We start from the raw sequence: 27629 nt of genomic DNA, 5'->3' as shown, positions 1-27629 counted from the left end.
AATATATATAACTACTATGTACCCACAAAAATTAAAAATAAAAAAGGAAAGACATGCTAAATTTTGGCCAGTTAAAAACCCAATACCAAATGCTTGGTAGTGGAACTGCAGAACATAAATAATTAAAAAGAAGTTCTTAAAAGCTACCTCAGAGAATAGATGGACCACCTAGAATGTCAGTTAATGAGACAACAGACCCATTATGAACAGGATTATGAACAAGAGATGTCAAAAACAATGATAAAATATCTTCAAAGTAGTGAAGGAAAATAACTTATGACTTAAATTTTTACATCCATATAGATTATTATGAAAGAGTGAAGAGGGTAAAGAAAGACATTTCTGACATACAAAGACTAAGAGAGTTTACTAGGCATAGTTTTTCATTTAAAAAGATACCGTGGTCCCCATTTACCTTCAGTTTTGCTTTCCACTGTTTCAGTTACCCAGAGTCAACTGCAGTTGGAAAATAGCTGGGCACACAATAGCACAATAAAATGTTTTGAGAGCAAAAGAGAGAGAAAAAGACCAGAATCACATAACTTATATTACAGAATATTATAATGGTTCTATTTTATTAGTAGTTATTGTTTTAAATCTGTTGCTGTGCCCAATTTATAAATTAAATTCTAACATTGCTATGTACTTTCTGGGAAAAATATAGTATACATAGGGTTTGGTACCACCTATGGTTTCGGGCATTCACTGGGGGTCTTGAAACATGTGCCTCTCACATAAGGAGGGACTACTGTATTGAATAGTTTATCAAGAAGAAAAATAAACACTAAGGGGCGTAAGCTACAAAGGAATTGAATATTGATATGGTTTGACTAGTTCCCAATCTTGTCTTATCTTGAATTGTAGTTCTTATCTTGAATTGTAGTTCCCATAATTCCCATGTGTCATGGGAGGGAGCTGGTGGGAGGTGATTGAAACATGAGTACAGTTTCCCCCATGCCATTCTTGTGATAGTAAGTTCTCACAAGATATGATGGTTTTATAAGGAGCTTCCCATTTCATTCAGCTCTCATTATACTTTTCCTGCAGCCATGTGAAGAAGGATGTGTTTGCTTCCCCTTTCGCCATGATTTTAAGTTTCCTGAGGCTTCCTCAGCCATGCAGAACTGTAAGTCAATTAAACCTCTTTTCTTTATAAATGACCTTGTCTGCGTAGGTCCTTCTAGCAGTGTGAGAATGGATTAATATAGTAAATTGGTACTGCAGGGAGTGGGGTGCTGCTATGAGGATACCCAAAAATGTGGAAGTGACTTTGGAGCTGGGTAACAGGCAGAGGTTGGAACAGTTTGGAGGGCTCAGAAGAAGATAGCAAAATGTGGGAAAATTTGGAACTTCCTAGAGATTTGAAGGGCTCAGAAGACAGGAAGATGTGGGAAAGTTTGGAACAAATGGCTTGACTAAAATGCTGATAGTGATATGGACAATGAAGTCCAGGCTGAGTTGGTCTCAGATGGAGATGAGGAACTTGTTAGGAACTGGAATAAGGGTTATTTTTACTATGCTTTACCAAAGAGACTGGCAGCATTTTGCCCCTGCCCTGTAGAACTGTGGAATTTTGAACTTCAAAGAGATGATTTAAGGTATCTGGTGGGAGATATTTCTAAGTGCAAAGTATTCAACAGGAAGCAGAGCATAAAAGTTTGAAAATTTTGCAGGCTGACGATGAAATAGAAAATAAAAACCCGTTTTCTGGGGAGAGATTCAAGCTGGCTGCAGAAATTTGTATAAGTAAGGAGGAGCCCAAAGTTAATCACCAAGACAGTGGGGAAAATGACTCCAGGGCATGTCAGACACCTTCAGAGCAGCTTCTCCTATCACAGGCCCAGAGGCCTAGGAGGAAAAACTGGTTTCAAGTACTGGGCCCAGGGCTCTCCTGCTGTGTGCAACCTAAGGACTTGGTGCCCTGCATCCCAGCAACTCCAGCTGTGGCTAAAAGGGGCCAACATACAGCTTGGGCAGTTGCTTCAGAGGGGGAAGCCCAAGCCTTGGCAGCTTCCATGTGGTGTTGAGCATGCAGGTGCACAGAAGTCAAGAATTGAGGTTTGGGAACCTCTGCCTAGATTTCACATGATGTATGGAAATGCCTGGATGTCCAGGCAGAAGTTTGCTGCAGGGGCAGGGCCCTCATGGAGCACCTCTGCCAGGGCAGTGTGAAAGGGAAATGCGGGGCTGGAGCTCCCACATAGAGTCCCCAGTGGGGCACTGCCTAGTGGAGCTTTGAGAAGAGGGCCACTATCTTTCAGACCCCAGAATGGTAGATACAATAACAGCTTGCACTGTGCACCTGGAAAAGCCACAGACACTCAATGCCAACTCATTAAAGCAACTGGGAGGGAGGCTGTACCCTGCAAAGCCACAGGGGGTGAAGCTGCCCAAGCCCGTGGAAGCCCACCTCTTACATCAGTGTGACCTGAGTGTGAGACATGGAGTCAAAGGAGTTCATTTCAGAGCTTTAAGATTTAATTACTGGCTCATTGGATTTTGAACTTGCATGGGGCCTGCAGCCCCTTTGTTTGGCCAGCTTCTTCCTTTGGAATGGGTGTATTTACCCAATGCCTGTACCCTCATTGTATTTGGGAAGTAACTAACTTGCTTTTGATTTTACAGGCTCATAGACAGAAGGGACTTGCCTTGTCTCAAATCAGACTTTGGACTTGGACTTTTGGGTTAATGCTGGAATGAGTTAAGACTTTGGGGGACTGTTGGAAACACATGTTTGTGTTCTGACATGTGAAAATGTGATATTTGGGAGGGGCCGGGGTGGAATGATATAATTTGACTGTGTCTCCACACAAATCTGTTCTTGAATTATAGTTCTCATAATCCTCACATGTGGTGGGAGGGACCTGGTGCAAGGTAGTTGAATCATAGGTGCAGTTTCCCTCATGCTATTCTCGTGATAATGAGTAAGTTTTCACCAGATGTGATGGTTTTATAAGGGGTTTCCCCCTTTGCTAGGCTCTCATTCTTCTCTTCTGCTGCCATATGAAGAAGGATGTGTTTGCTTTCCCTTCCATCATAATTGTAAGTTTCCTGAGGCCTCCTCAGCAATGCAGAACTGTGAGTCAATTAAACCTCTTTCCTTTATAAATTACCTAGTCTCTGGTATGCCCTTATAGCAGCATGAGAACAGACTAATACAGATACATAGGTGCAGAAACTAAATCTAAAAAAAATAGTTTTAATTAACTACTGGAAGTAAAAATAATGGAGAAGAAATATGTATGAATAAAGTGAAAAGACTAATATCATAGGTCACAGTGACACCGTGGGTACAACACAGGTCATAGTGACAACATGGGTACAGTGTAGGTCCCAGTGACAACATGGGTACTTTGTTCTGTGGAGAGTTAACTGGTAATAAGACCAATGTCATTTTCAGGAGGAAGAAAGGAATCTTAAATTGCTTCAAACTTAGAAAAACAAAGACCTAAATGAGTGTATTAGAAAATTTAAGAGTAACCCCTACTTTTCTCCAGTGGAAGGGCACAGGGAAAGGAAGTATCTTAAAGTTCATTAATCTAGCAAATTGCGGCACAAGAGCAAAATACGATGATAGAAATAAAAAGGTAGTTCACCTCATGATACCTGCTGATTCCACTTGTGGCAGCTTCAGTCCTTCCCAGTTTTATAAGATCAGGTGATCCCACATAGCATTATGTTGTTAACCTGGTAGTTCTTCCTGACTTCAGTTCCTGGCTAGGGAATGCTCTGGCATCTCCCTATAGTCCTACTAAGGGATTCACAGTCAGTTTTGACCTCTCAAATGAATATGAAATTAAGACTAGAGAACTTCGTGGAAGCTTTATATTGGTCTTCTTCCACATTTTTTTTTGCCATCTTCCACCTCTCTCACTGGGATATGCAATCAAGTTCCCAGGAAAGCTAATCCAATTTACATCCCTTAGGGGACACATGTTTTGAACCCCAAATCATATCACATGATCTGATTAGTGCTGATTTCTATATGGGACTATGAGATCAAGTATTTATAGTAGAGGTGAGCACAGATCACTACTTAGACATATGGTCATTATAAATTACAGGAAGAAAATAAAAAAAGAACATTATGCTATTAATATGGAAGAAGGACAAAACATACCTGATCTGCAAGATGATCAATAAACTTGTTGAACCATTGGGAAACTGGTTATCCAGCCCACTGCACTACATATTATTGAAATATGTTTTCTCACATGTATAACTTTCATCTCATCATAGTATTTACTGTTATATTACTTGATTGAAAAACGAATCTCCTTTTAAACTAGGAAATTTTAAATCATTGTGTTTTGGTAGAAAATATAGATAGATCAGAAAAGTTTAGTAAAAATACTACTCAAGACAATCACTATTAATTAACATTTTGGTATATTTTTATTTCAGTCTTTTAAGTATTTGAAAAAAATGTTGGCTCCCCTTTTCTTAAAACAAATTCAATATATAGTGGGTTTCTGTATTATACTTGGTGTCCCCACTGGCAAGCATATGGCAATCACTCAATGAATAATTGGATGGATGTAGAAATGAATGAAATGATGAATACATGAATAGATACATGCATTAAATTAATCAGGGTGAAAACCATGTATTCAAATTTAGGGCTAGTTACAGAGACCCTAGTACACAAAGAATAAAGAGAATAAATTGTAAAGGTAGGTTATGGATAGAGAATCCAAATGTCAGGGAATAACAGATCCCATTTTACTCTAAATATGACAGCCATAAATCTCAAATAGAGAATTCATGTTTTGGGGGGAAAAATGAGTGATTTTCATATAAGTAATAATGACATCTATTTCATCTTCCTGAATTTCAGTCTGTGGAATTACAGATAACATATGCCAGCAAATGTGGCTATAAATAGGGAGGCTCCTCATTTTGTGCTACTATGGTTCATTTTGTATTCTATAATGACATCATTATACATCACATAAAGGACATCTGGGCTTTTCAGATTTTTTTGCCTACAGCTTCAGACTGTAGGTAAAAGAAATTTCTGTATGAAATTTCTCCTGCTGTTCTTAATATTATTTGGTCAATGTTTTTCCTATAGGTCTACAAATTATACATATCAAAGCTTAGCTTCTTGTGCGTGAGATTAATTTTGGAAATTCTTTTGCTTACCGATGAAATATCATCAGTTAGTTTTGAAAATATACAAATAGAAGGAAATTGCAAACACTTTAGTTTTCAAACTTTATCTCTCTTTTAAACTAAACTTCTTTGCTGAGAAAACATGATTTAGATATTTGTTTTATTTCCATTGTCACTATTTAGTTTTCAAATATTTCTGTACAATTGAATAATAAGTATTAACATTTAGTAATAAACATCACCATTTATTGAGTGCCTACTATGTGTCAAGCACTGTATTAGGCACTGAATACTTCATATTAAATTTTTACCATAACTTTTGAAGTTCATGACAATTAAGTAGATTGAAAGTTACTGGTTGTTTGAGTTGGAATTCAGAAATGGATCTGTCTCTATCTACAGATCCTTGCTACAGAAGCCTTGCTGCAAATAAAGATAAAACACAGAAACACATTTCCTGATATCTGCCCTTGATTGATATCAATTCAGCATTCATAGACCATGTAAGAATTCAAGAGATAGCTCATTGGCTTCTCTCCTCAAAAGGCATTGTGTTATTATGAGAAAGCCTCTGAAACAGGATTGAGGAGAAAAGCATTCCAGCACTGACTCTCTGAAAAAATATTTAATAAGAAGCATAATAATAATAGCCATAAGAATAATGTTGCTAATAGAGCTTTTAGTATGAATAAATTACATGGTATTGTTGGTGGTTGAATCCTTCCAGCTCAATGTGTATAGATTATTGTACTTATGCTAAGGGCCTAGAACACTACTGTGAAATCGTAACATAAGTGATTTAATAAATGAGTATCTCTAGTCTCATGTCACAGCCACAGTCCTATGTTCTTCTCCCTGTCATTACTGCTATTAGAAAGAAAATTAGATTAGGATATGTTTGGCCTCTAAACCAGCATTGCTGATGATATAAATTGTGTGTAGGTACCATCAGTGTTGAATAAATCAAAAATTGAAATGATCACAAGACATTAGACTATGGGCCAATGTGAGCTACATGAAATTTAATTTTAAAATGTTACCATTAGTGATTAAAACAAATCATTATGTAATTTGATATGAAATTATTAAACATAAAAAATAACAACAAATCAAAAAACCTTAGAGGAAACTATCAGCAGTATAATCCAAAGGTGGCCTAGGGTAGGCTTGACAATTCATGTAAAAGACTTGTGGGTTTTACAAATCACCTGGTCACTACAAGCTAATATTATGTTTTGACTGTGGAAAAGCTAACATGTTCTTAGGAAATAGAAATATCATGCCAAATCAGAGAGTATATATAGGACTTGCTTTATCTCAATCTAAAGAGAAACATCTGAATTGCTGGTGATGTCCAGTTTGGAATGCAATAACACTTCTAGAGGCAGGGAGCTACCTGCTACTGGTGGGGTTCAAGGCAAGCCAGGAAGACCATATAAGAAGCATGAAGTTTACTTAGGAGGAAGGTTGAATTAGGTGAACCGAAGGACTGTTTCAATTCTAAAATTATATATTTAAATGGAAATTCCTTGAGCTTCAGTTTATGTTATCTGTAAAATGAGGGGTTTTTCAGAACATTTAAGGTACATGTACATAATATTTTGTAGAAAAATAGTGAACATGCTTAGGCAAGTTCAAAATGATAGAGCAAAATCCATGGTTTATCATAATGAACAATTTCCCAAATTATGCCATTATTTTGATTTTTTCTTTTTTAATTATTGAACTTTGTACAGAGTGACATAGAATTTGTCAGAATACTAATGGAGCTTTAGGGGTTCAGAAAAAATAAGGGCTACTCTGTTGTTTTGTTTTAGAAAAAAGGGAGCTAAATTTGTCTTATTTATTTTTTCTATATTTTGATAATATTCCTCATAGTGTCAGTCAAGTAGGGAACCCCAATTTCAGTCGTAAGCTAGATTCTACAAGGAAAGCTGAAACAGAAAACATTCAGCCCTTCTAAAGAGGCTGTAGTTTTTTTTTCCTCCTTCAGAGTGGTCCAACTAAATAGGGCTGGAATTCTCTAGAATAGCAATTCTCAAAATGTGGTTCATGGGTTCCTGGGGTACTCAAGACCCTTTTGGGATGTCTATTAAGTCATAACTATTTTTATAATATAATAATACTGAGGTGAGATTTATCTTTTGCATTCTGTTTACGTTTGTTCTGATGGTGCAAAAGCTGTGGTGTGCAACACTTCTGGCACACGAATCAAGGCAGTTTCACTATATTAGGTATGGTATTCCTCATTGCCACTGATATGGTTTGACTCTGTGTCACCAGCCAAATTTTACCTTGAATTGTAATAACCCCCCCATGTCATGGGAGGAATCTGGTGGGAGTTAATTTAATAATGGGGGCTGTTTCCCCCATACTGTTCTCCTGGTAATGAATAAGACTTATGAGATCTGATGATTTTATTTTATGTTATTTTATTTTTTGAGACGGAGTCTCACTCTGTCGCCCAGGCTGGAGTGCAGTGGCGTGATCTCATCTCACTGCAACCTCCACCTCCTGGGTTCAAGCAGTTCTTCTCTCTCAGTCTCCTGACTAGCTGGGATTACAGGCATGCACCACCATGCCCAGCTAATTTTTGTATTTTTAGTAGAGACAGAGTTTCACCATGTTGGTCAGGCTGTCTCGAACTCCTGACCTCGTGATCAGCCCACCTCGGCTTCCGAAAGTGCAGGTATTACAGGCGTGAGCCACAGCGCCCAATGATCTGGTAGTTTTATAAATGGGAGTTGCCCTGCACAAGCTCACTTGCCTGCTGCCATGTAAGATGTGACTTTGCTCCTCATGCCTTCTGCCATGATTGTGAGGACTCCCCAGCCATGTGGAACTGTTAGTCAATTAAACCTCTTTCCTTTGTAAATTAGCCATTCCCGGATATGTCTTTATTATCAGTGTGAGAACAGACTAATACAACCACACATTTTCAAAAATGTCAGTTTTACATTCCTTATGAATGTTCCTTATGAAGCAGTAAAATTGCCAGTTTTATTAACTCATCCTACAGTACACCTTTTTAGATATTTGGAGTAACAAAATGGGATGGAATGATGTTTAAAGCATTTGTGTGTGCTTTGAGTTGAAAGCTATAGGTTGGTGTAAAAGTTATTGCAGTTTTTGCCATTACTTTTAATGCCATTACTTTTGCCATTAAAAGTAATGGCAAAAACCACAATTACTTTTGCACAAACCTAGTAATATAGCCACTTTTTCATGAAATTTAAAATTTCCATTTTGAAAGATGAACTGACAAACTATGGTTCTTCAAACTTGGATATTTGACAGATATTTTCTCAAAAACAAATGAATTGTCACTCAGCTTTCAAGTGAAAATTAGAAGAATTTTTAAAAACTTCCATCAGATATGTGATCTTGATTTTTCTAATACTTAATAGACTTTTGTGATGAGATCAGTGGTGATATTTTTTGATATTATATAATAAAATCTGCCAACATTTTGAAGACCTGCATAACTCAGTGAAGCAGTGTTTTCCAAATGATCATCTCATGATGTTACAAAATCATTCATGTGTAAAAGATCCATTTAGAGTGCAAGAAAAGCCCAATGGATTTTAACGTTACAGAGTATGCAAAATTAATTGATATGTTTTCAGATTACTTATTGCAACTTAGCTTTATGAAACTACAATTTGAGTTTTGATGTAGTGTCAAAGGAAGAAATCCACAAATATATAAAAATGCTATTAAAATACTCCTGTCTTTCCTACTACATATTTGTGTGAGCCCTGATTTTCTTCATATACTTCAACCAAAGAAACACATACCATTTGATTGAATGCAGAAGCCAATATGAGAATTCAGTGTCTCTTATTAAATTGGATGTTAAACGGATTTGCAAAAATGTAAAATGATACTACTTGTCTCTTTTTTTGGGGAAATATAGTTACTTCTGTAAAATATGTTATTTATGCTAACATGCAATATATTTGTAAATGAAAAATATTTTAAATATTTCTCAGTTTTAATTTGTGCTACTGTAAATGTAGATAGATACAACCTAAAAAAAGAAGCTTTTTAGAATTTCCTCAATAATTTTAGGTGTAAAGAAGCCAGAGGCCAAAAAGTGTGAGAACTGCTGCTCAAGAATACCCTGGAGCTGCAAATAGGCAATTCTGTCAGCACCTTTTTTTTTTAAGCATTGACTCTGCTTGCCCTGATGCAGCCTTTTCTTGACTTTGTTCCTGGCCTTAAAATGAGATGTTAAAGTTGAGGGTCTTGATCACCATTAAAGCTTCTCTAAGTTGCCTTCAGATCCATGAACTTTACTGCCCTGACTAAATCCCTCTTGGGAAATTACAGCTTATGGGATTTGGAAAGTCCTTTCAGCTTCCTTTGGACTTGAAGTAGTTCACTTCAGCAGTTGCATTTCCATCTGGTGTGAAATGATCCCTACATTGGACCCCTACTGTGGGAGTCATTACCAACCTGGAGCTGGAAAACAAAGCCAAAAATAGGGTACAAATGTGCTCTCAAAAAAAAAAAAAAAAATACACAAAAACTCAAACCTGAATAAGCCATCTTTTAAAATGACTGTCTTCAGAAAGACCCAAACTTAAAATGAATATTCAGATTTTCAAAAGTCATAAACAATTAATGAGCCATTAGTAATGGTTTCAAGTTTTTGAAATTACAATGTAAATCAAGGGGATAATATTATTGATTTACAGTAATTAGATTGATAGGTAACTTTCTTTGGAAATTTCTTTACTGCACAAAGTGATTTACACGTAAAAGTGTAATACAAACTGGACCCAGTGTCTTTAGCCATTGACAATGACTTAAACACGATGTTGCTGGAAATGAGTTATCTGGAAATCAAAATGATTCCACACATATTGGAAATTTCATTAGAGTATAAATTTTGGAGAAAATTTAATATCTTTCTCTTGAGAATTTATTTGAATGCTCACGAATATTAGTGCTAATGGGTAACTAAAAGTCAAAGTAATGAACGAAGTTGTGGTGAAGCATACTATCAGATTTATTTGGAATTAATTCAGGTACCACATATGGAGACATGTTTATTATTTGTGATCTCCAGCTTTTGATTAAGATGTTATTGTACTGCTGCAAAATTAATAAAAATAGGTAGCATTGATTACTTGCTATATATCAAATAGGTAATGTACTACTCTAAGCATTAAACAGATATTGTCTTATTTAATTCTTTCAACAAACACTGTGAAGCATGTACTACTGGTACATCCTTTTTAGAGACGAAAAAGCAGGAATTTTTTGTTTTTTTTTTTGAGACGGAGCCTTGCTCTGTCATCAAGGCTGGAGTGCAGTGGCGCGATCTCAGCTCACTGCAATCTCCGTTTCCCAGGTTCAAGCAATTCTCCTACCTCAGCCTCCCGAGTAGCTGTGACTACAAGGGCCTGCCACCATGACCGGCTAATTTTTGTATTTTTAGTAGAGGCAGAGTTTCACCATGTTGGCCAGGCTGGTCTCGAACTCCTGACCTCAAGTGATCCGCCCACCTTGGCCTCCCAAAGTGCTAGGATTTCAGGTGTGAGCCACAGTGCCCAGCAGAAGCAGGATTTTAAAGGCCCAGACAAAACCAATAAATTACAAAGTCAGGATTAGGACATAAAGCCAGGAAGTTACAAAGTCAGGATTAGGACCCAAACAACCTACCTACACAGTCAATACTTTTAATCTGTATTGAGTAAGTTGTCTATGTGGCAGGATATGAGGAGAGATATACAGGCATATCTCATTCTTATTTTATTGCACTTTGCTTTATTGTGCTTCACAGATATTCTTTTTTATTTTTTTACGAATTGAAGGTTTGCCGCAACTATGCATTGAGCAAGTCTGTCAGTGCCATTTTTCCAACAGCATTTGCTCATTTCATGTCCCTTTGTCCCATCTTGGTAATTCTCACTGCATTTCAAACTTTTTTATTATTATTATATTTATTATGGTAATTTGCAACCAGTGATCTTTGATGTTACTATTGGAATTATTTTGGGGTGTCATGAAGCATGACAATGATGGTGAATGTAACTGATAAAGGTTGTGTATGTTCTGACTGCTCCACTGATTGGCAGTTTGCTGATCTCTCTTCATCTCTTCAGGCCTTCCTATTCCCTGAGACATAACAATATTGAAAGTAGGCCAGTAAATCAACCTACGATGGGCTCCAGGTGTTCAAGTGAAATGAAGAGTCACATATCTCTCACTTTAAATCAAAAGCTAGAAATAATGAAGCTTAGTAAGGCATGTTGGAAGCCAAGATGGGTGGAAAGCTAGGCCTTTTGCACCGAACAGGTAGCCAAATTATGAACGTAAAATTAAAGTTTTTAAAAGAAATTAAAAGTGTTACTCCAGTGAACACATAAATGATGAGAAAGCAAAACATCCCTATTGCTGATAGGGAGAAACATTTAGTGGTCTGGATAGAAGATTAAACAAGTCAAAACATTCCCTTAAACCAAAGCCTAATCCAGAATAAGTCCCTAACTCTCTTTAATTCTATGAAGGCTTAGAGAGGTGAGAAAGTGGCAGAGGAAAAGTTGGAAGCTGGCAGAGGTTGGTTCATGAGGTTTAAAGAAAGAAGCTGTTTTCATAACATTAAAGCTCTAGGTGAAGCAGCAAGTGCTGATGGAGAAGCTGCAGCAAGTTATTCAGAAGATCTAGCTAAGCTCATTGATGGAGATGGCTAAACAACAGATATTCCCTGAAATGAAATGGCCTTCCATTGGGAAAAAATGCCAACTAAAACTTTCCTAACTAGAGAGGAGAAGTCAATATCTGGCTTCAAAGCTTAAAATGACAGACTGACTCTTGTTAGGGGCTAATGTAGCTGGTGACTTTAAATGGAAGCCAATGCTTATTTTCCATTCTGAAAATCCTGGAGCCCTTAAGAAGTATGCCAAATCCACTACGCCTATTCTCTGTCAGCAGAACAATAAAACATGGGTGACAGCACATCTGTTTACAGTATGATTTACTGAATATTTTAAGCCCACTGTTGATTCATACTGCTCAGAAAAAAAGACTCCTTTCAATATATTACTGTTCACTGACAATGAACATGGTCACCCAAGAGCTCTGATGGAGATGTACGTGGCGATTAATGTTGTTTTCATGCTTGCTAGCACAACATTCATTCTGAAGCTATGGATCAAGAAGTACATTAGAATTTCAAGTCCTATTATTGAAGAAATATATTTGGTAAGGCTATAGCTGCTGTAGATAGTGATTCCTCTGATGGATCTGGGCAAATTAAATTGAAACTTTCTGGAAAAATTTCAGCATTCTAGAGGCCACTAAGCATACGTGTGATTCTTGGGAGGATGTCCAAACATCAACATTAACAGGATTTTGGAAGAAGTTTACTCCAGCCGACGGGGATGACTGTGAGGAGTTGAAGACTTCAGCAAAGGAAGTCACTGCAGATGACTTGGTGGAAATAGCAAGAGAACTACAATTAGAAGTAGAGCTCCAAGATGTGATTAAGTTTCTATAATCTCATAGTAAAACTTTAACCTATGAGGAGTTGCTCCTTATGGATGAACACAGTGGCTTCTGGAGGTGAAATCTACTCCTGATGAAGGTGCTGTGAATATTGGTAAAATGGCAACAAAGGATTTGGAGTATTACTAAACTTAGTTTAAAAGGAAGTGGCAGTGTATGAGAGGATTGACTACAATTTGGAAAGAAGTTCTGCTGTGGATCAAATGCCATCAAACAGCTTCGCATGCTATAAAGAAATCTTTCATCAAAGGAATCAATCAGTGCAGCACATTTCATTATTGTGTTTTTTAAAATTGATATATATCTTATTTGCACTTATTTTGGGAGAACATGTGATATTCTGACACCTGTGTACCAAAATATTTTGACATATGTAGCAAAATCATGTGTAATGATCAAATCAGGGTAATTGGGAAATCCATCAACTCAAAGTTTTATTTTTTGTATGTGTGTGAGGAACATTACTAATCTTCTAGTTATTTTGAAAGATACAGTAAATTATTAGCTATAATTTCCCTACTCTAATATAGAATACTAGAACTTATTCCTTCTATTTTACTGTATTTTTGTACCTCTTAACCAACTTATCTTCATCCCCCAATCCTCATCCCTTTCCCTTCCCAGCCTCTGGTAAACATCATTCTGCTATCTCCCGCCATGAGGTCTACTTTCTAGTTCCCACATGTGAGAACATGCAATATTTGTCTTTCTGTGGCTGGATTCTCTTAGCATAACAACCTCTAGTCTAGTTCCATCTGTGTTGCTAAAAATGACAGGATTTTATTCATTTTGTGGCTGAATAGGCTTCCATTCTGTTTATCTGTCACATTTTCTTTTTTCATAAAAGTTTTTAATTTTTGTGGATACGTAGTAGGTATATATATTTATGATGTACATGAGATGTTTTTGATACAGGCATACAATGCATAATAATCACGTCATGGAGAATGGGGTATCCATCCCTTCAAGCATTTATCCTTGTGTTACAAACAATCCAATTATTTTCTTTTAGTTATTTCAAAATATACCATTAAATTAATATTGACAATAGTCATTCTATTGTTCTATAAAATAGTAGGTCTTATTCATTCTAATGATTTTTTTTGGTACCCATTAACCATCCCCACCTGCTCCCCACGCCATTACCCTTCCCTGTCACATTTTCTTTGGCCCTTCATCCATTGATAGACGCTTGGTTGATTCCATATTTTGGCTATTGTGAATAGTGCTGCAATAAACATGGGAGTGCAGATATCTCTTTGATACACTGATTTTCTTTCTTTTGGATATACATTCCTCAGTGAGATTGCTTAATTATACGGTAGCTCTAATTTTAGTTTATCGAGGAACGTCCATACTGTTTTGCATAATGGCTGTAATATTTTGCATCCCTGTCAACAATGTATGAGCCTTCCCCTTTCTCTGCATCCTTGCCAACATTTGTTATTTTTTGTATGTTTGATAATGGCCACTGTAACTGGAATGAGATGATATCTCATTGTGGTTTTGACTGGCATTTCCTTGATGATTAATGGTGTTGAACATTTTTTACATATGCCTATTAGCCCTTCGTATGTATTCTTTTGAGAAACGTCGATTGAAGCCTTTTGTCATTTTAAAATCAGATTATTTATTTCTATTGAATTATCTGAATTCCTTAAGTGTTCTGGTTATTAATCCTTTGTTGGATGGACAGTTTGCAAATATTTTCTCCCATTCGGTAGGTTGTCTCTTCAGTTTGCTGATTGTTTCTTTTGCTATGCAGAAGGTTTCTAGCTTAATGTAATTCTGTTTGTCTATTTTTGATTTTGTTGCCTGTGCTTTTGAGGTCTTTCCCAAAATATCTTTGCCCAGACCAATGTCCTATAGCATTTCCCCAATGTTCTCTTTTAGTAGCTTCATAGCTGCAAGTCTTACATTTGTCTTTAATCCATTCTGCATGTATTTTTGTATGTGGTGAAAGACAAGGATCTCCTTTCATTCTTTTGTGTGTGGATATCCGGTTACCCAGCACCATTTATTAAACAGACTGTCCTTTCCTCACTGTATGTTCTTGGCACCTTTGTGAAAAATAAGTTAGATGTAAGTGAGTAAATTTACTTTTGGGTTATTTATTCTGTTTCATTGGTCTGTTTTTTATGCCATTATGATGCTGTTTTGATTACTGTAGCTTTGTAGTATAATTTGAAATCAGGCAGTGTAATGGACACCTTCAGCTTTGTTTTTTGGCTCAGGGTTGCTTTAGCTATTTGAGGTCTTTTGTGTTTCCATATAAATTTTAGGATATCTTTTCTCTTTCTGTGAAGAATGTCATTGGTATTTTGATAAACATTGCATTGAATCTATAGATCACTTGTGGTAGTACAGACATTTAACAATATTAATTCATCCAATTCATGAAAATGATATATCTTTCTTTTTTTTTTTTTGTTCCTCAATTTTCTTCAGCAGTGTTTTATAATTTTTCTTGTAGAGATCTTTTACTCCTTTGGTTAAATTAAGTCTTAATTATTTTATTTTGTTTCTTCATAGTTATTATAAGAGGGCTTGCTTTCTTTTTTAAAAAATATGTTTATTTTTAATTTTCGTGGATACATAGTAGGTGTATATATTTATGAGGTACATGAGATATTTTGGTACATGTATGCAATGCATAATAATCACATCATGGACAATTGGATATCCATCTGGTCAAGTATTTATCCTTGCTGTTACAAATAATACAATTATACCCTTTTAGTTATTTTAAAATGTACAATAGATTATTATTGATTATAGTCCCCCTGTGGTGCTGTCAAATACTAGATCTTATTCTTTCTTTTAATTATTATTTTTGTATCCATTAACTATCCCCACCTTCCCCCACCCCCCACTACCCTTCCCAGCCTCTGGTAACCATTCTTCTATTCTCTATCTCCATGAGTTCAATTGTTTTGATTTTTAGATCAAGGTAAGTGAGAACATGTGATGTTTGTCTTTCTGTGCCTGGCTTATTTTGATTAACATAAAGACTTCCAGTTCTATCCATGTTTTTGTAAATGACAGTATCTTATTCTTTTTATGACTGAATAGTACTCCACTGTGTATATGTACCACATTTTCTTTATCCATTCATCTGTTGATGGACACTTAGGTGGCTTCCAAATCTTAGCTAATGTGAACAGTGTTGCAACAAACATAAGAGTGCAGATATCTCTTTGATATAATGACTTTCTTTTTTTTTTTTTTTTTTTTTGAGAGAGAGTCTCACTCTGTCACCAGGCTGGAGTGCAGTCGTGTGGTCTCGGCTCACTTCAACCTCCGACTCCCTCAAGCCACTCTCCTGCTTCAGCCTCCCAAGTAGCTGGGATTACAGGCACGTGCCACCACACCGAGCTAATTTTTGTATTTTTAGTACAGATGGGGTTTCACCATGTTGGCCAGTATAGTCTCAATCTCCTGATCTCGTGATCCACCCACCTCCGTCTCCCAAAGTGCTAGGATTACAGGTGTGAGCCACCACACCCAGCCATGACTTCCTTTCTTTTGAGTATATACCTAGCAATGGGATTACTAAATCATAGGGTGGCTTTATTTTTATATTTTTGAGGAATCTCCAAATTGTTCTCCATAGTAGTGGTACTAATTTACATTCTCATCAACAGTGTACAAATTTTTCCTTTTCTTCACATCCTCACCAACATTTATTATTGCCTGACTTTTGGATGAAGGACATTTTAACTGGAATAAGATGATATCTCATTGTAGTTTTGATTTGCATTTATTTCATGATCAGTGATGTTGAGCAACTTTTTATGTACCTGCTTCCCATTTGTATGTCTTCTTTTGAGAAATATCTGTTCAAATCTTTTGCCCATTTTTGTAATCAGATTATTAGATTTTTTTCCTATACAGTTGTTTGAGCTCCTTATACATACTGATTATTAATCTCCTGGCAGATGGACAGTTTGCACATCTTTTCTCCCATTTTGTGGGTTGTTTCATCACTTTGTTGATTGTTTCCTTTGCTGTGCAGAAGCTTTTTAACTTGATGTGATCCTCTTTGTCCATTTTTGCTATGGTGGCCTGTGCTTGTGGGACATGACTCAAAGAAATCTTTGCCTGGCCCAATGTTCTGCAGGGTTTCCCCAGTGTTTTCTTGTAGTAGTTTCATCATTTTGGGTCTTAGTTTTAAGTCTTTAATCCACTTTGATTTTGATTTTAATATATGGTGAGAGATAGGGATCTAGGTTCATTCTTCTGTGTATGGATATCCAGTTTTTGTGGCATCATTTATTTTGGACACTGTCTTTTCCCCAATGCATGTTCTTGGCACCTTTGTCAAAAATGAGTTCACTGTAGGTGAAATTACATAATTACAGGGCCCTTTCTGGATCTGCTTTGGAACAGAGATCAGCAAGCTCATTAGAGAGTCTCAGACTCCAAGGCTGCAAGATATGGGGGAGTCTTCCTCTGGATTCTTGTGTGAGCAGCTCTGAGCTGGGACCCCAGTTGAGGGGGGCTGGTGTCAAGCTATAGGGCAACTTTCAGGTTCACTGCTGAGACCAATGGTAGTGGGCAAATGAGCCTTTTTGTCAAAGTACTAGCGTGCACAATTCTTTCTGGACCTCTTGGCAGATGGTTTTGGTTACAGGCTCAGGGCCAAACAGGGCTGTAACCAAGCCTCTTGTAGGACTGGGCCTTTTCTGGGCTTGAACCCAGGAGAAAGCTCAGTGAATCGGCCAACTAAGTTTCAGTTTGCACTCTCAAAATGACACTCCAAGGTCTTAGGCTTCACTGGAGTTTCACAAACTCCTACTTGAATCCTGAGGCTCTCAGAGAGACATTTTTGATTGTAGATAGTTGCAGAGTTCTTGTTTTTATAAAGGGATATGAACAGGTTACTTTCTATTCTGCTATTTTGGTGATGTGGCATTGTTGTCTTAATTTAAGAAATTGCCCCAGCCACTCTAACCTTCAGCGACTACTCACCTGGATCAGTCAGCAGACATCAACATGGAAGCAAAGCCCTCCTTAGTAATAAAGTATTTTTAATTAAGACATATACATTGTTTTTTTAGACATAATGCTATTTTACACTTAATAGACTATAGTGTAATATAAACATAACTTTTATGTGCACCAGGAAACCCAAAAACTTGTGTGACTTGTTTTATTGCAAAATTCATTTTATTGTAGTGGTCTGGAGTTAGACTGAAAATATCTCTGAGGCATGTCTCTAATACGACCCATATTTACTGTTTCTCTCTCTCTCTCTCTCTCTCTCCCTGTTTTTAAAACAAGTTGAACTTTCATCCATCCTCTTATTTCAAATGCCGTATCTTCAGTCTTCAATGTTGTCTTTTTCTCTTCCTTGTCTTTCTATAATTGCTTTTTTATATCTTTTTAGTGAAAAATGTAACCTAGATGTGGGTTTATTTTGTGTGCCACTCTGTTTTCCTTTTAGGCTAACCTTAAGTAGTAGGTCTCCATATTGCTTGGTTTCCTCTCTTGGCTCGTCTCTTACTACCACAATGTAGGAATCATAAAGTAACATAACATCGGCCGGGCGCGGTGGCTCACGCTTGTAATCCCAGCACTTTGGGAGGCCGAGGCAGGCGGATCACGAGGTCAGGAGATCGAGACCACGGTGAAACCCCATCTCTACTAAAAATACAAAAAATTAGCCGGGCGTGGTGGCGGGCGCCTGTAGTCCCAGCTACTCGGAGAGGCTGAGGCAGGAGAATGGCGTGAACCCAGGAGGCGGAGCTTGCAGTGAGCCGAGATTGCGCCACTGCACTCCAGCCTGGGCGACAGAGTGAGACTCTGTCTCAAAAAAAAAAAAAAAAAAAGTAACATAACATTTAGTAACGATTTCATGGTGCTAAACTACTCTCTGCTCTATAATACAAACCTCCACTGAAGTATGGGTATAATCCTGGAGCAGGGAGAGAAAATTACATTAATTGTATGTTAAGATATTATTCTACCACTCTGCATAGAGTATGTGCTCAACATGTGATTTAATAGAATTTAATAGAGTTTAATTGATCTTATAAATATGTCTTTTAGAAATTTGGTCTGATCCAACATCATACTGCCTGGGCAAAAGCTAAAGCCGTTCTCTTTGAGCACTGGAACAACACAAGGAAGCCTACTCTCACCACTTCTATTCAACATAGTACTGGAAGTTGTAGCCAGAACGATCAGCCAAGAGAAAGAAAAAAAGGCATCCAGATAGGAAAAGAAGTCAAACTATCTCTGTTTGCTGATGATATAATTCTATACCTAGAAAATCCTCAAGACTATGCCAAAAGACTCCTAGAACTGAAAAACTACTTCAGTAAAGTTTCAGGATACAAAATCAATCTACAAAAATTAGTAGCATTTCTTTACACAAAAAGGTTCTGCTGACAGCCAAATCAAGAACACAATCACATTTATAATAGCCACAAAAAATGAAGTACCTAAGAATGCAGCTAATCAAGAAGCTAAAAGATCTCTACAAGGAAAACTGCAAAACACTGCTGAAAGAAATTAGAGATTACACAAATAAATGGAAAAATATCCCATGCTCATGGATTGGAAGACTCAATATTGTTAAAATGGCCAGACTGTGCAAATCAATTTACAGATTCAACACGATTCCTATCAAACTACCAACATCGTTTTTCACAGAACTGGAAAAAACTATTCTAAATTTTATATAGAACCAAAAAAGAATCTGAATAGCCAAAGTAATCCTAAGCAAAAACAATGAGGCCAGAGACATCATATTATTTGATATCAAATTATACTACAAGGCTACAGTAACCGAAACAGCATAGTACTGGTACAAAAACAGACACATAGATTAATGGAACAGAATAGAGAACAGACAAATAAAGCCACACACCTACAGTCATCTGATCTTTGACAAAGTCAACAAAAATAAGCAAATGGGAAAAGGTTCCCTAGTCAATAAATGGTGCTGGGATAACTGGCTAGTCATATGCAGAAGAATGAAACTGGACCCCTATCTTTCACCATATACAAAAATTAACTCAGGATCAACTAACACTTTAAATGCGGGGTCTCAAACAAAAAAATCCTAGAAGAAAATCTGGGAAATACCCTCTTCAACGTTGCCTTTGGCAAATATTTTGTGACTAAGTCCCCAAAAGCAATTGCAACAAAAACAAAAATTGAGCATGGGACCTAATTAAAGAGCGTCTGCACAGCAAAAGAAATTGTAAATGAATAAACAGACAGCCTATAGAATGGAAAAAAATATTTGCAAGCTATGAATCTGACAAAGGTCTGATATCCAGAATATATAAGAAACAAATCAGTAAGCAGAAACCAAATAATATCCAATTAAAAATGGGCAAAGGACATGAGCAGACACTTTTAAAAATAAGACATACAAGTGGCCAACAAACATATGAAAAAGTGTTCATCATCACTAATTATTAGAGAAATGCAAATCAAAACCACAATCAGAGATACATCTCACACTACTCAGAATGACAATCATTAAGAAGTCAAAAAATAACAGATGCTGGGGAGGCTGCAGAGGAAAGGAAATGCTTATACACTGTGAGTGGGAATGCAAATTAGTTCAGCCACTGTGGAAAGCAATCTGGAAACTTCTCAAAGAACTTAAAAAAGAACTACTATTCAACCCAGAAATCCTATTACTGACTATATACCCAAAGGAATATAAATTTTTCTACCCAAAAAGACACATGCTCTTGCATGTTCATCACAGCACTATTCACAATAGCAAAGACATAGATTAAACCTAACTGCCCATCAACAGTGGTTTGGAATCAGAAAATGTGGTATCTGTACACCATGGAATACTACACAGTCATAAAAAAGAACAAAATCATGTCTTTTTGCAGCAACATGGATGCAGCTGGAGGCTATTATCCTAAGCAAATTAACATAGAAACAGAAAACCAAATGCTTCATATTCTCATTTATAAGTGGGAGCTAGAAACTGAGTACACATAGCAGTAAAGATAGCAACAATAGACACTGAGGTCTACCAGAGAAGAAAGAAAGGGAAGGGGGCATGGGCTGGAAAACTACCTATTGGGTATTATGCTCACTACCTGGGTTATGGGATCATCTGTGCTCTATGCCTCAGCAAACCATGTAACTCAATATACTCATGTAAAAAACCTACCCAAGTGCCCTCTGAATCCAAAATAAAGGTTGGAAAAAAATAAATTTGGTCTGAGATATAAATTTTAAAATTATTTTAATTTTAGTATGTAAGTAATGTGAATATGTCCTCACTATAAAAACTTAGGAAAAAGACCAATAACGTCCTTTGATTATCTTTTCTATCTTTGTTCTTATTATTTCTTTTCTTGCCTTATTATATTAGGCAAAAACTCAACTACAATGTTGAATAGTAGCACTGATACTTGATATCTGACATCCTTTTATGGATGCCAACTTAATGAGCATTGTCCTAAAATTTCATCAAGATGTTGAAGTAGCTTTTGATTGGATATATTCTTGATTAAATTTGTTAAAGTTATAATAAATGAGTGTTATATTTTAATTAAATGTACTTCTTCATGTATTGCTATAATTAGTATTTTTTGGTTAATTTGTTAATATAGTAAATTATAATAAATTTTCTAATTTATCCCTTCTTCACATTTCTATGTGAAATCCTACCTTGACACAATGAATTATTATATTATATACTTCTGAATTTAGCTGGAAAGTTGAAGAGTTAAAATTTTCCTGCTGTTGCTTAACTAGCCCCATAATTGTGTAAGGTCAAATCTTTATAATAAATTTCTTATTATGTATGTCTCCTAGGAGGTCTGCTTCTCTGATTATTCTCTGAGTGATACAGTTATTCTCCATGTGTCTTTATACAATACCCCACTGAAGAAAGGAATGCAATCATTGTGCTCCGTATCACTCGCAAAACAGTGATTTTGTTGGAGTCACAGCCCTGGTAATTTATGTAGCTAGGACTCAAGTCCACTATTTCTGAGTCTGTGTTCTTTCGGCAGGATTATGTTGTTTTCTTTAAATTGTGGGAAATCAGAGCTGTCTCAGCTCATTAAAATGCCTTTCCTAAACATTTCCTTCCATGAAGTGCTAATGGTAATAACTATTTTAGCAATGACATGGTTTCTGAGTCAGCCACAAAGTATTTTTATTTTTCAGGTTGCCCAGATGACCTAACTGTTGTTTAGTGCCATCATAGCCATGCCAAAAATGGCCAATATGGAAGCAAAATGAACACTTTGTCCTGCCCCCATCATAAATAAAGATGAATATTATGTCTCAGAATGAGATAAACCAAAAATAACAGGGTCACCCTGTGTAATTTTGCTCCCTAAAATAAATAAAACCTTGGGCATTTTCTCTAAATTACTCAATCTCTAGCAGAATAAGTGTAACCCAGACTTTTGCAAAGTTGATTTCTAAAGATATGTAACATCCTTTATGGATATGATAATTATGTGAGAAAGTTGTTGTTTATCTACTACAAATAGATTGGTGTAAACTATGTAACCTTGGTTATTTCACAGTTTTTCCCCCTTACATTTATGTTGTGATTTTTATTTGACAAGCTACTCTTTCTGAAGTCTGACTCCCCTGCCAACATTTTTGAAAGCAAGTCTCTTTTCTAAATGCTTTGATCTCTGAGTCTTCATCTCATACCAATATATTTTTGTGTTTCCTAGGAGGGAAATGCTCATGATAGTGGGAGAAATAAAAATGATAGCAGTGTTTTTCATTTACGTTGAGTCCATATATCACAGAATGAGATGCAAATTTGTCTACTGACAATATATAATCCATAAGCAGATGCAGACTAGGGAATTCATATTCTAACATGAATTTGGTGGGGGTATGAGGAGGAAAGATGGGACCAGGATGAAATCTGAAATGTTTGGTTTATTACATATCCCTTTACAGTGTTTAAATTGAGACCAGCCTGGGCAACATGGCAAAATCCCATCTCTACAAAACATACAACAATTAGCCCAGCATGGTGGCACATGCCTGTAGTCTCAACTGCTCAGGAAGCTGAGGTGGGAGGATAACTTGAGCCCAGGTAGTCGAGGCTGCAGTGAGCCATGATTGTGCCACTGCAGTCCAGCTGGGTGACAGAGCAAGACCCTGTTTCAAAAAAAATGTAGTTTTTGTTGTCATATTGCCTGAGTTTAAATGTGAACTTTCCAACTTAGTATCTGTAAGATTTTATATAATAAAAAGTTATTTAAATGTTCTATGACTCAGTTTCCTTGTCTACCAACCAGGGAAAGTAACAGTACCTTCTTTCCAGTCTTGCAGTGAAGATTAAATGAAATAATGTAAACATTCAGGGTAGCACAGAGCCTGATATATAATAAATGCTCATTAAATTTTATTTATAATTATTAAGTTTTCTGATATTTTGGAAATAATTTCAGACTGGTTGGACTTATTCCTTGGAAAGGGGTGAAGATCCGTCTAGTTAATAGACCAGAAGTGTTAACCAGACAGCTACTGCCAGAGGTTAAAATTCAGGAGGCCAAATTAAGAACATCCTTAACTAAATTTGCCTTCAGGAAGAAGAGTTTGAGGATGTGTCAAATGACAGAAAAATCTTCAGGGATATTAGAAAGTAAAATGCTGTGGAAAACAAGCATGAAATCCTAGTCCAATGGGCCAGAGGCAGGATCAAATTTGAGATGGCGAACAATCTAGTGAATCAGATAGTCATGGGTTCGAAAAGAGAGTTGATTGGGGAAAAAGAAAGGAGGATGTGTAGAAAATATCTGAGATCAGTCTATCTTTTGCCTTTATTGGATGATGGTGTATGATTTGTGAATTGTCCAGCTGCTTTGTGAGGTAGAGGCAGTATAGTAGAGGCAATGTAGATTGAAACTAGTTTGGAGAAGTATTTTTTTTTTTTCAACTTTTATTTTAGATTCAGGAGGTACACATGCAGGTTTGTTACCTGGGTATATTGCAAAATGCTGAGGTTTGGGGTACAAATGATCTCATTGCCCAGGTACTAAGAAGAGCAACCAACAGTTAGTTTTTAACCCTTGTCTCCCTCCCTCCTCCATCTAGTAGTCCCTCGTGTCAACTGTTGCCATCTTTATGTCTATGAGTACCCAGTGTTTAGCCCTCATTTGTAAGTGAGAATACTTGGAATTTGGTTTTCTTTTTCTATTCACTGAAGATAATGGTCTCCAGCTGCATTCATGTTGCTGCAAAGGACATGATTTTGTTCTTTTTAATAGCTGTGTAGTATTCCATTGTGTATATGTACCACATTTTCTGTATCCAGTCCGCCATTGATGGGCACCTAGGTTGACTCCATGTCTTTTCTATTTGAACAGTGCTGCAGTGAACATGCAAGTGCATGTGTCTTTTTGGTAGAAAGATTTCTTTTTCTTTTGGAAATACACCCAGTAGAGGAATTGCTGGGTTGAATGATATTTTTTTAAGTTCTTTGAGAAATTTCCATCATTTGGAGAATTCTTGTATGGTGATGGAAATCCTCACATTGATAGTACATAGTAAGAAATTAGTACTGAGCAGCTGTACTTTACATAAAGTATTTCATCTTTATTACAAACTTATCTATTAAATATTTGTATTCTCAATTTCACAGATGAAAAAAAACCATGGCTTAATGGAGGGAAATGTGTTAGTCATGGCTTTTTTAATTTATGTGACCAAAACACAGCTTGAACTTATTTAGGAAAGATGGGGAACTGGTTGCCATAACAATTGGTTTTCATGACAAACCATAATTGGTTTCCATGACACCCAAGCCATGGAAAGGAAAGGGACAACTCTTGTATCTGGGGTTTCTGAAACAGAATAGAGTAGTGATAACAGACCCTATTCTCTTACTGGCTCTCCCTGCATTTTTCTGCATATCATCTTCATTTCATTTCATTGATTTTGCCATATGGCTGGAGACATGGTCCCTGGAAGCTCTTTCTCTCACAGTTTTGTCCAAGAGACATAGGCAATAACTCTGAGTAGTCTGGTATGGGCCATATGCCCACTCCTGGACCACTGAAAGGCAGGGAATTGGGTACTAACACTGGTTGCCTCCACTATAGCAGCAAGTTTCAAGTGAGAAGAGAAAGGGTCTCCTCCCTCCCCTTAATGATTTCAATTTGAAAAGGGTGGAAAGGCTGGGAAAACAAAACCCATACTTAATAATTTACCCAATTAATCTGGGTAAATTATTCAAGGGCTCACACACTCTGTAAATGATGGAACTGGGATTAAAACCAGTTCTGCCTGTCACTGTTTACAAAGCCTTTGCTATTTTTTGATCTGCCTCCATTGATCTAGTTTAATGCCCAGCATATGCAAGGTGTTTCAGGATTCTGGGTGAGGTGTTGAGGGGATAGTAATATAATCTTCATACTATGGTTTTTACCATCAAAAATGGTTTTCCTTCCCTCCAACTTCTGTAAAAATGATGCTGCATCTGTGTTACTTCTGTAATACTTGTCACTTATTACTCTCTGTTATTTATTTACAATGCAGTGTGCATTAATTGGTTGTGAGTCCTTCCTCTCTCTTTTATTGAATGGAAAGCTCCTGGAGGAGGAGGGATTCTGTCACATAGCACCCAGCATAGCCCTCTGCTCTTATTTAGTGCATCATAAATATTTTCTGTTAGATTAGTCTTCCCAAAACAGGTGGAATAGTGATTTCAGGTAGCTATCATTTACTTATTTGCTTTTACTGAAATATAATGTACATACAGAAGAGTGCACAAATTATAACTATACAGCTCAATGTAGTCTCACAAATTGGAAAACATCCATGTAGCCAGCCCAGACTTAAAAGAAACATAGCCAGTACCTCCAGAAACCCCTTCATACCCTTTGCTATTATTATTGTCTCCAGGAGTAGTGATTATAAGATGCTTATTGTTTTAAATAACTTCTAACAAGGATACCGTGTCTTTTAAATATATTCTCTAAAAAATATAAAATCCCTATGACAATGCTCTCAAAAGACCCTCATCATGTAACCTTTTCATGCTTTGTCTCACAAGAATCTAAAATTGTTACAGGGTAGAATCTAGCAAGAAATAAAAACCTAATGAGATGTTCAGCCACAGATGCTCTTGTGAAAGGATTTTAAAGTTGCACAGATCATCTAACTCCTGGAATGGGCTTTCACACAGACTAAGCATTTACTAGTCTGTTTCTCAGGTCAGTAGTGGCCCGAAGAAAAGCACTTGCCTATGTTTTTTCTGATCGGATAAACTTTTATCATTTTATTTTTTTGGTGTCTTCCTATGATACCTGATTTTCTTTGTTTTAACAAATACTTTTTTGGGGGTAAGATTGCTTATGGGGTATCTGGTACTTTCTGTACAAAATAGCATCTGGATCTTTTTATCTTCAGCTTTTCTCTCTTCGGCAAGCCACCCAGGCAGCTTACTTTCTCATTTAGCTATCCCTGAAAATCTTGATTTTTGTTTATACATTATACATACTTCTTTTGTCATTAGGCTGAGATTAGATAATTCTTCTTAATCCATAGTTCCAGTGCAACCAGAAAGGCCAAATATTATCTGATATTTTTTGTATTTTATTTTATTTTGTCTTCAAGTTAATAGGACTCTCAGTTCTTACTTAATGTTTGCCTAGTATTTGGTTTTGAATATTGTGTTCTGGACAATTTGATGGTAATTTTATTATTTATTTATTTATTTATTTATTTTATTATACTTTAAGTTTTAGGGTACATGTGCACAGTGTGCAGGTTTGTTACATATGTATACATGTGCCATGTTGGTGTGCTGCATCCATTAACTCTTCATTTAACATTAGGTATATCTCCTAATGCTATCCCTCCCCCCTCCCCCACTCCACAACAGGTCCCGGTGTGTGATGTTCCCCTTCCTGTGTCCATGTGTTCTCATTGTTCAATTCCCACCTATGAGTGAGAACACGCGGTGTTTGGTTTTTTGTCCTTGTGATGGTTTGCTGAGAATGATGGTTTCCAGCTTCATCCATGTCCCTACAAAGCACATGAACTCATCATTTTTTATGGCGGCATAGTATTCCATGGTGTATATGTGCTACATTTTCTTAATCCAGTCTATCATTATTGGACATTTGGGTTGGTTCCAGATCTTTGCTATTGTGAATAATGCCACAATAAACATACGTGTGCATGTGTCTTTATAGCAGCATGATTTATAATCCTTTGGGTACATACCCAGTAATGGGATGGCTGGGTCAAATGGTATTTCTAGTTCTAGATCCCTGAGGAATCGCCACACTGACTTCCACAATGGTTAAACTAGTTTACAGTCCCACCAACAGTGTAAAAGTGTTCCTATTTCTCCACATCCTCTCCAGCACCTGTTGTTTCCTGACTTTTTAATGATCGCCATTCAAACTGGTGTGAGATGGTATCTCATTGTGGTTTTAATTTGCATTTCCTTAATGGCCAGTGATGGTGAGCATTTTTTCTTATGTCTTTTGGCTGCATAAATGTCTTCTTTTGAGAAGTGTCTGTTCATATCCTTCACCCACTTTTTGATGGGGTTGTTTGTTTTTTTCTTATAAATTTGTTTGAGTTCATTGTAGATTCTGGATATTAGCCCTTTGTCAGATGAGTAGATTGCAGAAATTTTCTCCCATTCTGTAGGTTGCCTGTTCACTCTGATGGTAGTTTGTTTTGCTGTGCAGAAGCTCTTTAGTTTAATTAGATCCCATTTGTCAATTTTGGCATTTGTTGCCATTGCTTTTGGTGTTTTAGACATGAAGTCCTTGCCCATGCCTATGTCCTGAATGGTGTTGTCTAGGTTTTCTTCTAGGGTTTTGATGGTTTTAGGTCTAACATGTAAGTCTTTAATCCATCTTGAATTAATTTTTGTATAAGGTGTAAGGAAGGGATCCAGTTTCAGCTTTCTCCGTATGGCTAGCCAGTTTTCCCAGCACCATTTATTAAATAGGGAATCCTTTCCCCATATCTTGTTTTTGTCAGGTTTGTCAAAGATCCCAGATAGTTGTAGA

Source organism: Hylobates moloch, unplaced genomic scaffold (genome assembly GCF_009828535.3).
Source record: "Hylobates moloch isolate HMO894 unplaced genomic scaffold, HMol_V3 SCAFFOLD_22, whole genome shotgun sequence".
NCBI classification, from domain to species: domain Eukaryota; kingdom Metazoa; phylum Chordata; class Mammalia; order Primates; family Hylobatidae; genus Hylobates; species Hylobates moloch.
Note: the sequence above shows the minus strand (reverse complement) of the source record.